Source organism: Falco punctatus (assembly GCF_963210335.1).
Source record: "Falco punctatus genome assembly, chromosome: 3".
Classification (NCBI taxonomy): Eukaryota; Metazoa; Chordata; class Aves; order Falconiformes; family Falconidae; genus Falco; species Falco punctatus.
Window position 1 is genome coordinate 188,975 of NC_137582.1, and position 16,425 is coordinate 205,399.

At 44.2% G+C, this 16,425-nt stretch overlaps 1 long non-coding RNA gene across 9 annotated transcripts; it reads right to left on the minus strand.

Annotated features, from left to right (window-relative positions):
* Positions 1 to 352: 352 nt before the first annotated feature.
* Positions 353 to 14,573, minus strand: LOC308060075. 9 transcript variants are annotated; one of them, XR_013926585.1, is made up of 3 exons: positions 11,692 to 14,573; positions 2,328 to 9,596; positions 353 to 1,316 (listed from the first exon to the last, which is right to left on the minus strand). It is a non-coding gene; the product is annotated as an uncharacterized lncRNA (long non-coding RNA). The 9 variants fall into 9 exon arrangements; XR_013926586.1 differs by having other exon boundaries at positions 9,863 to 14,573; XR_013926587.1 differs by having other exon boundaries at positions 2,328 to 7,706; positions 9,465 to 14,573.
* Positions 14,574 to 16,425: the final 1,852 nt, after the last annotated feature.

A 16,425-nucleotide genomic window follows, 5' to 3' on the forward strand; every position in this document is an offset into this window, starting at 1 on the left:
AACAGCATCCGTGACATCCAGACAGACTGTGAAGGGACAGATGGATCCAAGAATTAAATTAGGGAATGAGGTAAGTAAAAGGCACAGAGAAACAGAGACCTCTGAGTTCTGGAGAGTGTATTTTGATGTACCCAATTTCTGGTTTTGTGGCTCAGAAAGAACGGAGCCCAGGTTTTGTCGCAGCAGTTATATGGCTGCAAAGGGAAGGCGAGAGCCAGCAACAGAACTCCTTCCTGGCACCTTCTGTGTGGGAGCAGCGGCCAGACGTTTTCAGTTTCGGAGCAGGGCTCCGTGAGAGTGACAAAGTGAGGGGACTGTTTTGTGGCCGAGAAGGAAAACCATGACACCACCATACAGGAAGCAATTCCATTTTAATAGTCTCCAGAGTGTCACGGTTCGAAAGGAAGAACAATAGGGTAAGAGCACGAATATGCAGCCAATACCGACAGAAGCAGCCTTGGTAAGCTTCTCAATATTGCTTTTTGATATTTCACGGGGAAAAACATTGAGCCTAATATTTCTCATCTGTAGAGTTCTTGGGGGCTTTGGGGAGAAGGAAACTGACACTAGGTTGTCTGAGAATCACAGTTTACAGTTACTCATTGTCTTCTGGTCTCACAGGATGAGGCAGAGGTATAATTGATTTCTTCTCTGTATCTCTGCAAAGAGCTTTCCTCGTACCTATGGCAAAAGAAAACAATGCTATTATAAAAGACAGTCATTGCACAAAGCCACATTAAGTGACTTCTCTATTACATTAAGATCATTTTTCAAGAAGATTTACTAGAATCCTAGAATATCTTGAGTTGCAAGTGACCCATAAGGATCATCAAGTCCAACTCCATGCTCCTTGCGGGACTACCTGAAACTAAACCATATGACTGAAAGCACCATCCAGATGCTCCCTAAGCTCTTGACAGGTTTAGTGCCCTGACTGAATGCCCTTTCAGTGGATAAGATTTTCCTAACGTCCAACCTGAACTTCCCCTGACGCAGCTTCATTCCACTTCCTGCAATCAAGTCTCATAACTGATGTACTCTTCAGTAGGAAAAGCTATCTAAAGCAGTATACAGAATCCCATTCATCAACGACTATCTGAACTTGTACAGGCCCAGGAACCCTCAACACAAGAACCTTTCCATTCAACTTAAGGCACAACAACCACTTACCGTAAGCATCTTCATCTGGCTCTCCACTGCTAGCAGAGTAGCGCTCCGATACTGTCCGGTACACACGGTAGCCGAGCTGCTTATACATATTTACTGCAACCCGATTTGATACTCTCACAAAGAGATCGACGAAAAATCCACCCTTTCTTTGGAAACATAAAACCAAAGAAAAACCACAGTAAGGAATAGCAGGTGAATGTATTGCTAAATAACCCATAACTTGTAATCCGACCAAGAGCAGGTCTGACGATGTCATATGCTAATCAAACACCTTTCACACGGCAGTAACAGGTGCACTCCTTTCCCAAGGGACAAATCCGGTATAAATTCAGATTTTATTCTATTTTTGTCACATAAGCATTCTTTTATACCAGCCCGTGGGTTCAAAATTATGAACAGAAAGAACAGGGCAAGCTAAGCACTCACACAGGTCTCATATACACGTAAGAAATCTTTCATAAAAAAAAAAAACAAACCACTGAAAATCCACATTTTCAATTGCATTGGCTTAGGGACTGCCTCCTTCAATGTGTGTGGCAGGGGGCAGTGGCAGAACAGCTCACAAAGTTCAGTCACCTAACACAAGGCAGCCCTTCTCCTCACAAGGCAGATTCCTCAACATGTGCAATTTTCCCATTTTACCGGTTACAATGGGGTTGCCCTACCACCATGAGTTCAGGACATTTCCCTGTGGGTTCATTTGATGCTCAATTAAATTTTCAGCAAGTACAAGCAGCCAAGCATGACAAAAAGCAAGCTAAGGTACTGTCTGCCATACAGAATTGGTTCCAAGGCTGCCTGCAGGAACTGCAAAAAGCTCACGATCACTGAACAAGCACGCTGGAGACCCTACGGGAAAGTGTTGACCCTCCATGAAACTCTCTCGCTGTCAAGACAAGGACCTTTTTTGATACAGTATCTCTATTGGAATTCAGGCTACACCCTACTCATTCTGGAAAGTTAGCTTTCATAGAAACCCTGAGATCTTACACCGCCACATGGTATTTTTAGTCTTGTTCTCTAATTACAGGGAATCCTCAGCGAATCAGAACGCTACTTAAAGCACGATTCTGGGTCTCTTCCATGCAAGTCAAATACCTAAGCCATGTCAGTTGAGAGGTTACTTTTAGAAGATTAAAGATAAGCATGGTACTCACTTTTCTGAAATTTCTCCCAGTAGTTCCATCAATTTAGCAGCCAAACCCAGCCGTTGAAATTCTGGTGCAACAGAGAGCGTAGTAACACGTCCAAGCCACTCTTCCCCAGCCACAGAGCCTTCCGCCTTACCCGGTACTGCGAACGTACAGAGCATCAGAGCAGTAAGGAGCACCTTGGGAATAATGCACCACACGCAGCCACACGACTTTACAAAAAACCAAGCAGTCTACAAACAAACATTGCAATGATTGTGGTAAAGGCTTAAGCAGCCATTCTACGCTATTACTCAGTGATTCAGCAGCCACTAAGTTTCATTTTGATGCAGTATTACAGTTTTTTCTTTGTTAGTCTAAATAAATAAATGGATCTCCACAAATTCATTGTTTGAGGCGTGACTGCCAAATGCAAGTTTTAAGCAATTCTCTTGAGTCTTTAACTGAGTGGAATTCACGACCGAAGGAATGGAGGGCTAGAAGCCCAAAACTCACTCACCATCCCAGCAATTACTGAAGACCTTTCGTGACTATGGGGCAATAAAGCTTGGGAAGCTTTGCCAATGTGGCAAGAGAAAGCAAAGGCCCTGGAAACACTGGACGTTTAAGGAAAAATAAAAAATAAAAGCAGGGATGGGTATATGTTCTTCATAGTTCCTCTCCTTTCTACACAGAGCCAAGCTACTGCTAGCTCATTAATGAATATGCAGACTTCCACAGGGCACTCTTATAAACATCAGGCACTGCTAAATAAGCAGCTGATGCGGTGGGTACAGAGAAACCTTCCGTACAGCAAATGCTTTAAGCTTTACCGTTAAACACTTCATTTCCTGGGTCCCCACAAAGACTTCCATTCTGTGCCCACCTTCCCAAACCCCCCAAAAGAAGGGGAATAAAAAGAACTGGAAGGAACAAATACATACACACACACACACACACACGTAAAAACATGGCGAATCTCTGTAATTAAAAAAATTAGGAAAGGATGCAATCATCCAAGTAATGCGGAGTTAACTGATCCGCTGCATCGGACAGTCTTGTCAAACTCATGCTGGTGAAACCGAGCTCATACCAGCCGGTTTACTGAAACACTTGTCTTAGCATACATATACTTGAATCAAAATGACATTCGGCTATAGGGTGAGTGCAAGAAAATACACTTTTGCATGCTACAGCAAGAGACCTGCAAAGGGCCACGGTATAATACGCTTCAAAAGAGTCTGTGGTACAAGAAATTCAGCCCCATGGGCTGTTGGCTCAAACACGCTGGTGGAACGCTCTGTATAACTGGCCATACGCACGGTTTACACGGGGTTTTGTACGCAATGCGCATGTTTAACTAGGTATTTATGGTTTAAGACTTGTTTTAGCTCCTAAGGCAGGCAGCCAGCAAAGATGTTTTCAAGAGTTAACAAGGAACAGAAATTAAAGGAGTTGCTGGTTTTCAGAAGCTGACTCATCATTGTTTTGAAAAATGGCACCATACGGATCACTGTTAATGCGCTTGTAGACAAAGCGAAAGACCTTGGGTTGCGGGCGGCTGTGCAACTGTCTTAATCTTCTGAGGGTAGGTACCTTCTGTCAGTTGCTGCCGGGTGTCATCAACCAAAAGAAACAGGCTGTATTCTTCTGGATTGTCCACTCCATAAACTTTTCAGCACAAAGCTGACATACATCTGCGGTAGTGATATAGGGTCTTACTAGTAAGGTCTTCCCTGTACATGCACCGTTAACTTCCTGGAATGCAACACAAAGGTAGTTCTGTAGAATGAGAAAACAGACATCAGAAACAAAACCTCCAAACCTCATCCTCTGAAAACAGGAAGCTCAGCAACAAACAGCAAGCCTCTCTATGTTCTAGTTGTGAAACACGCACCAGTGATTACTGTACATTACAGCCACCTTGTGAATTGATGTTGGTGGTAAGACTGTGGCAGGCATAACAGAAATTCCTAAGCTGACATCCTCCTTTCCTTGGCTCACATTCTAACCCTGCAATTACGAACAAACAGATAGCAGTCTTAAAGCCCCATTGAAAACGTCAGTGGTTTTAACGGGACGTGGTGTTTGGCCTTACTAGGAAACGAAATGCTGTGAAGCAAAATAAACGTCAGAGGCAGCACACCCAAGAGAAGATGCTGCAACTGCTGGGTCAATACTATTGAAGAGAAGCTTCAGACAATATGTTCATCAGAAGGAAAAAGAAAAAACCCAACCCTCTGCCAGCAACACACAAGGGTGTTGATCCACAGGTTGCTGCACGATAAACCATTCACACTCTTTATGCTGCAGCATGCAAAAGGCAATCCATTTTCATGCAGGACATTTTCATCACGTTAACCGATGGCAACTTGGTGTCTGAGCCTGATGTAACCAAATTTCATCTCACAGGGAGGCAGAAAGAAAATTTACTCTGCAACATTAAAGTAAATCCGTATGATCATGAGGCAAAAGCTGGATCTTTTTTCTCTGCTGAAATTCACACATGTGCACAACTGATAACATAGATGAATTCTAAACAAGCCCTACAAGGAAACGCAGTTCTACCTTTCAAAAAGTATTTAAAAAGTAAAATAACAAGCAACTGGAAAAAAAAACACCCAACCACAAAACACTTTTGGACACATGAGCAAAGCAGCCTGCCATCACGTGCTTTTTTGCAAAGAAACTAACTGCAATTAGAAACTAAAAGCAGTAAAATGAAAGGAGATGGAAAAAATGACAGTAAGAAAGACCTGTTTATTTACTGAGCTGGTACTTATGTTTGTACACTGAATAAATTAAGCATGCTAAATCACAATGGCAAAAATGTACATTTCCTAAGAACAAGCTGTTAAAAGCTAAGACTGAGAAGAATGCTCATATGACTTCAGTTCCAAAGAGCACTCTGGGTTTTTAATAAACTTTTGATAGCTTGCAGACTGAAACACTGGAACTTTGCAACAGCCTTTAAACCATTAGGACTGAGCAGAACTAATCCATTTTTGTTAGCCGGTGTGAAGATAAATAAAATAAATACATAAAATCAAATCAGCTCTAAATAAGGCAAAGCACACTACAGTTTCAATTTCTAACATAGTTAACGCACAGAAGACCTGTTTTTCAATGCTTCTAGATGGACAGGATTGCTTCAAGGAGAGGCTGAAGTTTGTGCAAATGCCTGTAACTCATATAGTAAGTATCAAAATTCTTTATGCAGTATCAGCAAGTTGTATTTCATCACCATCAAAATACCGGATTTTTTGCTTTTCCATCCTTCGGAGGGAGGGAGGATGAAGGCCTTTCCAGGACCCAAAAGCTGGTGGTAAAGCTGTGAGACAGCACCACAGACATGTAGCAACCACATCCTGGTTCAATGTGGGAAAGATGAGTTGAGCTGAAGCTGTGTTGCACATTCCTTGTAGGGAAGGTGCTTCGTTTCAGGACTGCAGATGTGGAGAAAGGAGATGGAAAACTGGCATTCTGGGCAGGCAGCAAAGTGCTTGAATTTGTGCCAAGCATAGCCTGGAAGCGGAGCGACCTTACTGATTTGAGGCTCTCTTTCAAAGAGTCAACAAAGGAGCAGCCCTGGACACACCTGGTGCCAGCTCTTCCCGTGCTCCCCTGCATCTTCCAGCATCCAGCACAGCGTCCAGCTGTACAGGTAGCTTGGCTGAAGTTCAGTTGCTGAGGAAGAGAAGGTGAAACTGAATACAAGATCCTGCTGAAAAAATCTTCTGTCATCTAGTCATCCAGCAGAAATACAAAGGTGATTAATTTTCCTATTAAGTGTAATATTTTGCTAGAAAGAACAAAGACTCAAGCTACTTGAATGTGACACCTAACTACAGGTAAGCAGAATACAAAATGGATCCCAGTAAGATGGACTAGCTTTGTGCACTGGCCACAGTTTCGAATTTCTGTTCGTCAGCTCTCCTCTTCCTAAGAGAGGCAAATTGTGGGAGACTGCTGCTTTTCCCAGCTCCTTCCTGTTCAGTGATGTGCCGTGGTTGTTTGCATGGACACTGATAAAGCAGAAGGAGCCGCAACTGAAAGGTTTAATTACCTCCTGATGACCCCGTACCTTCATTTATCAAGCTCTTAGCTACATCATAACTTATTGACGGTTGTCGTTAGCCTCTCGAGCAACTTTGCACTGTGGTATGAACTGTAAACAACAGGACACAAAGGAGTAAATCCTTTCTTCTCGATTCCAACATCCTCCTTGCTTCAGTTCGCAAACTGATGCATCTGGACAGACAACAACAGGCCTGTCTATGTAACAATCTTTTCCTATATGAAAGGCATGCAGACTTGGTTTTAAAAGATAAAGTAATCCCAACTGTTTTGTTATTCTTCAGTTGGAGTTACTGCCCTACTCTGAAAGAGCAGTAAGAAATGGGAGGGGGGAGAAAAAAACCCACAAAACAAACCACAAACATGAAGACATCCACAGTATAGAACTCTACTCCTTGCTTAAACTTTCGAATTGTAGACAAGCTTTTCTGCCAAGTCTCCTCTCTATTACCCACGGTAAGCCACCAATCGCTACTGGGGAGTTGTGCTGATTTATACCACTGGAAATCTGGGTTTGTTCTTTTTAACAGCAAAGCGTACAAAGCAGCTGAATCTAAAATACAATTTGGTCTGTCCTCGCTCCGCACGACTTAAATACAAAGGACAGTGGGAAAGCTCCATTATTTAGTGTTTCCTTTATACCATCATAACCACACTCTGTTATGAAGTGGAAAGACTTTGAAACAGAGGCAAATTTACCAGCCATCTTCTCAGCACTGCTTCACACCACTCGTGGCCCCAAGGAAATCATTATGAATCATACTTCTCAAATGGAGATTTCCAACAAAACAACCATCCCCTGGGGGGGGTTTCTCTTCAGCCTGAAGCTCTACCTGAAAATCATCAACTGAAGGCATTGTTCTGTTAGTTGTCCTCCTCTTGTGCCATTGCCGGAGAGTATCTCTAGCTTCTGAACTCAGCAGCTGGGCAGCCTGGTCTTCCTGGAAGTTCTTGATCAGCAAAAGTGCTCCATAAGCACCTACAGCCTCCTGTGAAGGACAGCAGGGGAAGAACAATTCAGAGTGGTCACAAACACCACGCCAGTTCCAACTGGTCACAGTCAAAAGTACAAATGGTTTCTGAGTTTTTTTTAATAAATAGACGCACACATACAGGAAAGTCACTGCATTCTATGGCCAAAATATTTATACGTAAAGAAAAACAGCTTACTGGCCTGCAAAATACTGGACAGTGTGTTCTCAGCTGCTAAGAGCCATGCAGTGGTTGCCTGGGCTCCATATTACCAAGGGGTGCAATAGTATCTACCTCTGGGTCCGCTAGCGCTGGGGGTGGCCGGTTATTTAAATGACCAGTGTCACTCCTTTACTCCTGAGTGTTTTTACAAAGGTGGAACATGAGTTTTCTTCTAAACAGTTTCCAAGCAGCGATTTGTTTTCTTCCTGAGCTTCAAGCGGGTATCAAACACAGCTGTTTAAACGACATAAAAGACCATCTACCACTGTTCAGGAACTTAAAAGTGACTCCCTTAGCGGCAACAAAGCAATGACCCAGCGTGTGATTTGTACCTGGAAGCATCCCAAAGGTTTTGCTTTTGTTTTTAAAAGGCAGGCTGTGTTTGTTCACCTATGTCCAACACTACGTCCAACTAGTTTGGGAGGCAGCGTGTACAGCTCTCCAGACTTCACCTTTATTACATGAGTGGAGAACAAAGTACAGCCACAACAGAGTTGCCAATGTACAAAAGGAGCTGCAGGTCACAAAGGAAAAGGACTCTCAACAGGGGGCAACAGTCCTCAGCAACCAGGAGAAACAAAAGACAGGCTATCGTTTATTTCTCTTGCTCTTTAAGTAAACTATTTGAGTGGGAATGTTCAATTAAGAGGCAGCACGGTCTATTTGTGGAGTCATTCAGAGATGCAGTCTATGCTCACAGTAGTGCTTTCTGTATTACCGACAGCATCCTCTCGCTTTCAGCTCTGTGACGAGTTCAATACGTGGAAGACACGCAAGACCCACCAGACAAACTGGACAATACATTTACATTTGAACCGCACAACCCCAAAGCACTAAACAATTTTTCCTGCACCGTACAGTTTAACTAGTGCCACAGACAGGGCCAGCCAATAGATGAATGACTTTTGCTACATTAAAAACGACATGACTTAACAGCCCAGTAAATATTTCTGCCTTTCAAGCGTGTTAATGATCTCCAGCTTCACATCTCAAGTATTTTCTGTCCTAGGATTCCCGAACGATGCACTCTGCACACAAAGCAGGGAACAGACTAGTACTGAACCGGAGGAAACCTGACACAATTCTGTCATGCGTATCGGCATGTAAAAGGATACAGCAATTTCAGCAATCCAAGAGATGGCAGAAATGGGACATATACACCTATACTTAAAACTCACAGCTGAGCTTGGTCACAAGAACCTTTGAAACTTCCTCATAAACTGATAGATTCTGGGGCCTACCAAGGGCTGGCAGAATACCTCTTTGTTAAAACCACCACCGTGAAAACAAAGGAGGGAGATTTCCTTGCCTCGAGCGGACTTCAGCCATTGTTCAAGAGTGCCTTAAGAAACATATTCCTAGGCCTCATAAAAATACTCTGTGAGAAGCAAGTATCGGGCATAAACCAGGATCATTAAGGGGGGCAACATTCTCAAAAGCACTTTCCCCAGAGGGGCAGAGAATTCCCCCAGAAGTTTTTACAAAGCACCTAACCCGGGTCCCACTCCAGGTCTCACAACTCAATTGAACGCTGCAGACCCATACATACTCTCGGGACATTTTCAGGCACAGAAGGATAACCACAGCTGGCACCTGCACAGCCTATGTTTGCTTGCTAAGTCAGGACGCCTCCTCCTTCTTGGCGGAAAACAACATACTCCCTCCTACGGCAGTATATACGTCGGTAGATTCCCAGGTCACTTGGGGCTGTGACTCTGCAAGCTAACCAGCCTTCTCTTATTCTAAGGTGGAAATAATTAAGGGGTTCTCTTGTTACACTACCGACATCACCGACTACATAACTCCGTCAAAAGGGTTTCTACTCAAACGAGGTGAGGAAGAATCCCCCTTCCCCATCCCTTCACACAGTTCTAATAGAAATAAGTTGATTACCTTCTCCATGCAGCAAAGATGGATCCAGCAATTCCACCATGTATTCAGTTTCAGTATCCAGCTCCAGCGTATCACCCTGGGCCAGCACATATGTCAACACAGGCAAGAAGTCATCAGCTCCATACAGCCTCCCTGGGTCAAAGAGAACACAGGCAAGTGTGATAGACAAATCACACCCTTTAACCAGTTTCGGTGTTTGAAAGAAAAGCGTTATTTTGCTGCCTTTACTGACCAGTACGTTTGTATTACTTAAGAGCCTCTCGTTACAGATGTGCAGCAAAGAGAACAGCATCTGACACTTGGTGGGCAGCGTCCAGCTTCATCCTGTACTTCTAACGAGCACAAATTGGATGACGCAGACCTTGAAGCACGCAAGGGAATTTAAAGACTGGGCTCACCTTGGCGTCAGCTCAACTGGTGAACTCACAAGAGGTAGCCATGCCAGTCTGGCCTGACCTCCACCTGCACTTCTGTCAGTGGCTAAGAGAAAATCAATGGGCATTTTCTTTATACATGCACGGATGACGTCCCCTTTCTGGAAGGATCTAGCCACAAGTACCAGTTCCTGAGTCCGAAACCCAGCAGAGAAGCCTGCATATAAAAGCCTATTAGATTTTACATGAAAACTCTGCACATTTCCTTCACGGAGCATGGTTAAAAACACCAGTGAGCAAAGCCTCACGTAACTCCCAACTAGCTGGTGAAGCATCATCGGTAACGACAGCACGCAACACACAGAGGCTCTGCTGTACCTACGTCTGTATGTGTTCCTCTTACTTTTATCGCATTTAAACTTTCTCTTTAGAAAACGCTATGTGGCTAGATCTCTGGGGCTGGCCAAACTGTCCTCATTGCAGAAGCGGTGTGATGGTCACTTGAAACATCAAGATCGGGAGCCAATTTAAACTGTGGCGAAACTCCAGAGGACTGAAGGGCTGATACTGAAAGTCAGACCAGCTAAGACATACCTCCAGGTATTACACTGTTATCTGGCTGAGATTACAGGACAAAGCAGGTACTGGAAACAGGTGCTGGCCTGAGGCCACGTTTTAAAACTTTACACGACAAAGCAAGACAACCCAATTTGCTGCATCTTAGCCCAAGCCCCTCAGTACAATGGTTCACCAGAAGCCTCTCAGTACTTTTCTTTTGCATGTTGGGAATACCTTACTCAATGTGATAATACAGTATGGAGAAAAAACCAAAGTTTACATCACTTTGGGCAAAGATTCCTATATCCATTTTAAAATGCAGGATTTTGCACAGAAATAAACCAGGTCTAAGCTCCTGCCCAAATCTTGCCAAAGTGCTTGGGGGTCTTTTACAGCCTCAAACTTTCACCATTCACCTCAAATCTCAAAAGAAAGCAAGCATCCTGATTGGCACAGAGCCCAGCTGCAGATTCAGCGCTCGAAAGAAAACTGCCAACCGCCTGCAGCAGCTTATACTTTCTTAGAGAAAAAAAATCTTCCGCTACCACCAGCATTCCTTCACCTTAGCTCGTGACCTACCACAGCAGTGTATGATAAGACATCAGGCAACAGAGCTGCACCTATGAATTCATGCTGTCCAGCACAGCGTTTTAACTGTGCCACTGACTAATCAAGCGGGTCTTAACTGGTCTGTGGTTCCATTTCACCATCTAGGTTTCAAGGTCACTTTGGGACTCCTGCTACAGTGTAGAAAGAGATGTTATTTCTCTTGCGAAAACACAAAGAAATTGTCCAACGAGAACATTCAGAGGCACAGCAAACCCAAAACACTGGATCAGGGGCTGCTTTCCCCCAGCCATTGACACAGAGCCCTTGTAATTGTCATATTGCATACACACTGCTGAATTACTACAGCTAGATACTGGGTGTATCCTTTATTACGATTTCCAGCAAAATACTAATTTAGAACCAGTGTCAAATTCTAGGCGTACAGGACAGCCTTTCTGACAGCCAAATTCAAATGCCTACACTCAAGCAAAGCTGGTGGTTGGGGGGGGGGGCTTAAGCTGCTTCACAACTCTGCTTCACACTGAATGTGTAAGATGTGCTGCCAGATGCAGAGAGATCAGGAAGGAAGCAGAGAGGAAGAATCCCTCTCAAAAGGGCAAGGAGATGCTACAAGAGCTCCAGGAGAACGAGACAAAGCTGCAGAATCAGGTGGTCTCATTTCCTCCACCAAAACACAACCCCAGGTTTAGAAAAACAATGACCTTGAACCACAAGAAGCACCATACCCGAGTTATTCTCCATAACAGTATAAATCAATTTGCAAACTCTCAGCAGCAGTATGGCTTTCTTTTCAGGCGAATAAATTTTCTGCGGGGTCACAAACTTTCAACATCCACGTAATATGGTGTTGGAACAAACACGCCCAGTTCCTGAGGATTCCTCTGCTGCACCACCTGAAGGTTTTCCTTCGGTTGTTTCCAAGAACCATCTGGAACTCTTTCAACATCGCTTCAATATGGCTCCTCAACGGCTTCAGAATGCACTTATGCATGGCCTTCTCCAGGACAACATCTGCAACGGGAAAACACAAGTTGAGCTGTCTTCCTCCTCTAGAGCAGAGCCAGTAGTAACATAACCACTCCCAAGAGACACTGTGGAGCAAGACCTACTTGCTAAGGCTTCGTTATTATAGAAGCTGAGTCTCCAGATGTTTGTCAACAAGAAAATAAAAGGCAGAACCGAATCTGTATTCCATTTTCATTTCTGACAACGTGGGAAGTACAAAAAAAACCCCACAAAGGCAGACTACAGATTGTCACAACAACAACAACAACAAAAACAAAAAAAGAAAAAAAAAAAACAAAACAAAGCAGCAAGCAGGCAGCAGCTACAGTTAACTTTTTCGTCTGTTGGCCAGAAGTGCCCCAGTTTTATTTTACTTTGAGCTTAGACTTTAATTCTGAAACTTGAAGCATAACACAGTCAGAACCCTAACTTTTGTCTGCTTTGGCATGAAAGCCCATCTTTTTTTGCATGGTTTCCATCAGAAACTATAACTCACCCAAGGTCTCGTAAAACTTGGCTCAGCTTTAAGATCTTTATGATGCTGGACAGATTACGGGCCCTAAACTATAAATGAAAACCAAGCTGTGTTTATCCAGCTTCAGATTTCATCATGCAAGCTTATATACAGCTCTGTCATCAAGTCTGAAGTTCTTTGTTTGGCAGTAGTGTGCACATGGCACAGTAACCTCTTAGTTGTTTTTCTTTTATTCTTGTTTTACTCGAGGTTTTCTTTAACAGTCAGTCTCCATTTCCAAGGTACAGAACACATCAACAGAGAAAGCTCTTTGGTAAATCCTTCCTTTGAAAACCTTTATAAGTGAATTTCCTCTTCCACTCAGCCTCCCTACAACAACATAGCTTACATTAATAATTAGCTTATATCCATTATTTGTACTGCAGCGAACCGCCACAAGCACAATAGAAACCAAGGACCCTTCAGCCTGGCCACAGCGCAAACACCCTGGCAATGGGGTAGGACCAGAGCCCAGACTAGGCAGATGTATTAGGGGAGCACAGGGACCGAGAGGAGAAAGAGGAGCGGCCGTGTCACTACTAGATCACACATTTATACAGGCTAACAGTGGACATCCCTGCTGCTAGTGGCAACTCAAAGTTTCGTTAAACCTCATGTCCTTTCCAGGTTCTTTCCCTGTTCTTACATGTTTCTCCTAGACCAGTCTCTTTTTTTTCTCCCCCCGGCCTGCCCTTTTTGGGGGTGTTTTTTTTAGAAATGTCAGGCTATTCCTAAGGCTTGGGATTTACACACACACACACACTCCCCTCCAAATAAACATTACCTACTACTTTTGTTTTCTTGCTTTTGCTTTATGTTTTCATTTATTTTATCCCTGTGTTCAACCAATTTTCCTTTTGTGCCTTCAGACTGCTCTTTCTCATACAAACACGCCCTTCACACACTCCTCACCTTACGGCGTCTTTGCTTCACATGTAGCATTTATTCTGTACTTGTCTGGCACACAATTCCCAAATGTCCAACCCTACTGAGGGCTCCCATCTCCCCTGTCCCAATTCTGCTGGGGCTTTGGTAGCTTCTCTTGCTATTTTCCCCTTTCCGAGATCCTGATGGAGGTGGCAAAGCCATGTCTGCTTCATTCCCAGACGCTTCAAACACATCTAGGTGCTCTCTCATGGAGCCTGCAAAAAGGTGGAAAGAGTGAATGTGAGGAGCAGCACTTGCCCTCTGATCTTCTATTTGTCTATAGCCACCAGTAAAGGCATAACCAGCCTGACACATGGTCTTGATGGCCTGTCACACAGCATGAAGGGCAGATCTAGCTTCCCACCAGACCAGAGCCACCAATTATACATAACAAGTGGCAACATTTCAAATGACTGATCTTGGTAGAGCCACACAATCACCATTGACAGCACCACCAAACCCAGCCAGGAAAGCAGAAGCTTCACCCTTCTGCACAGTGATAGAAACTGCCTCTCCCTGCTATCAGAGCCATCCTCAAGGCTCACAGGGCAGAAATATTTTTCCACCAAGAAAAATGCACAAATCTCACCCATTGGTATGTTAGCTAACGGAATTTCTACAGCAGGAGTCCTCAAACTACGGCCCGCAGGCCAGATACAGCCCCCCAGGGTCCTCAGTCCGGCCCCCGGTATTTACAGACACACACCCCCCCGCCCCGCCAGGGGTTGGGGGGGGAACCAAGCAGCCGCAGAATCTGCCTGCCACTTCATCTGCACGCCAGCCCCCTGTTTAAAAAAGTTTCAGGACCCCTGTTCTAGAGGGTACACACAGTTCCTTGATAGCTTCACTGATTTTTATTTTATTTTCTTTTTTTTACAGTTCAGCTTGCTTCCTTTATTTATACTGCCTGTTCAGTTTTTTTAAAAAGTGAAAACGCCAAATGCTTTGCTTGTAAGTGGAACATCTCTGCAGTTTGCATTCCAAGTGCCTGTCTCATTGAAGTCAAAATTAAAGCAGTTGGTGCCACCAAGCACTGGATTAAAGAACTCTCTATGCCCATGTTAACTCCCACAGGCTTCCACTGGACATGAGGAGTTAACATCAGACATCCTTCCTCTCAATAAAGCGGGGTCATCACCACATCTGGTCACAGGAGGCTCAATAAACTGGAAAGAGTTCAGCACAGATCCCCAGAGCCCTTGGTCTGAAAACAAGGGAGCACCTAGCTTAGGATGGGACATCGGAAAACTTGGTACGCTTCTCCGACCCTCTTCATAGGCTCCAGCCCGCGGCTGGTTCAGCTGCTGCCTGCAGCATCAGCACAGAGGGAGCTGCAGAAACCGTCCCTCCCCAGAGGCTACGGGAGGGAACTGGACGCGGCAGGCAGGGAAAACTCCTCCACTGAGCCCCAGTCCCTGGTCGGGGCCAGGCTTGTTACCTGTAGGCGAGAAGTAGAAGCCTCAAGCCCTCGCTTAGTGCTGCTCCCACAGCTTCCCGTGCAGATGAGCGGCGCAGGAGGCGTTATTTCACATTGGCAGTTTGTCACGGGCTCCAAAAGCAGTGCCTGCAAATTGCTCCGAAATGTACTTGATCACACTCCACATTTACTCTAAAAACTTAAATCTGAAGCAGCACAGAGAAACAGAGCAGATAACTCACATGGCTGTGCTCAAAGCTCTGAACAGGGTCTAAATACTTATTGCTGAAGGCTGTTCCTAATGGTTTCTGTGCCGTTAAGGCAATCGGGTAAATAAAAACAGGACAGAACATTGAGTAAAGCATCCTTCAGTGCTGTCCAGTGACTCTGTTACAGCTAATAGGAAACAAATGAAATAAAGGACATAGCCTCTCTTTGGAATCACAGCCGTAACTGCCTTGGCTCCGTAAGGGCAGACCGAGAGAGACTGTCATTTTAATGCAGCACGTTTGCACAGAACTAGCAAACGAGGAGGTGACTAAGACATGACAGTGTGTCTGAGGCGGTTGTTGTTTTAAAAAACAAAACAAAAAATCACAACCAAAAAAGCCCACCAAACCAAACAAAAAAAAAAAAACCACCCCAGAACAACACACAGCCTTTTATTCTCCCTCGTGAATTCTTGGAATAGGCACAAGAACCACAGAGTTCTGCCCTCAAACTAAAAGTGGCAAATTCCAGCAAGCTGAAGCGGCCAACAACACAGCAAGACTGACAAACATTGGAATTATTTCTCAATGGTCAATAAACACCCCTCGTATCCTAATTAATAGAATACCTATAGAAACGTTTAGATTATTACTAAAGCCTGGAAGGACAGCATTTCTAGTAATCTGGGCCCTAGACCAATACTCAGTGTCAGGAGACACCTGTAAGCTGTTTATCCTTTCTACTGAACTGCTGTTACTGCTGCCTTTCAGAGAAAGGTGTTTCTGGATCCGACCCCCAAATCAATTCCCAGCTAGCAGTTTTCACTGATTAAATAAAAAAAAGTATAGGAGGGTCACCCCCCCAGGCAAATGAGCATCTAAGTTCTGAACTGAGGACTGATTCGTTGTATGAACATCTCTGTATACTCCCCAAATCCAAACTGGCAACAAAAATTCTGGTTTGCTTTGGCATACGCAAAGTGTTTTCAGCTGCCCTCCCAGGTTGCTTAATACTCTTCAAGCCAAAACACACACCTCTTCAGGTTTTGTGGGGGTGGGGTTTGTTTGTTTGTTTTGCTTTTTAACTGAACATCATTTGAGCTGAGCACCATGTAGTGTTCCTGAAGTGATACTTATCAATCATTAGCCTCTAGCCTCAAAATGGGAACAGGAAGTGATTTGATAAATGAATTGTAAAGGTAAACCAGCTCATTTCGTCATGACTTGTGGAAATGCATCTGTATCCTGTGCTGACGTGCTATTTTGTTTTGCTGCAAACCCCACAAGAGGACAACATATTAGTCACCACCAGTGTCCTTACACAGCCTCTTTACAGCCTCACTGCCTGAAACTGCCGGCGTGCTCTTGCCTTTTCCTGGCTTCAGTT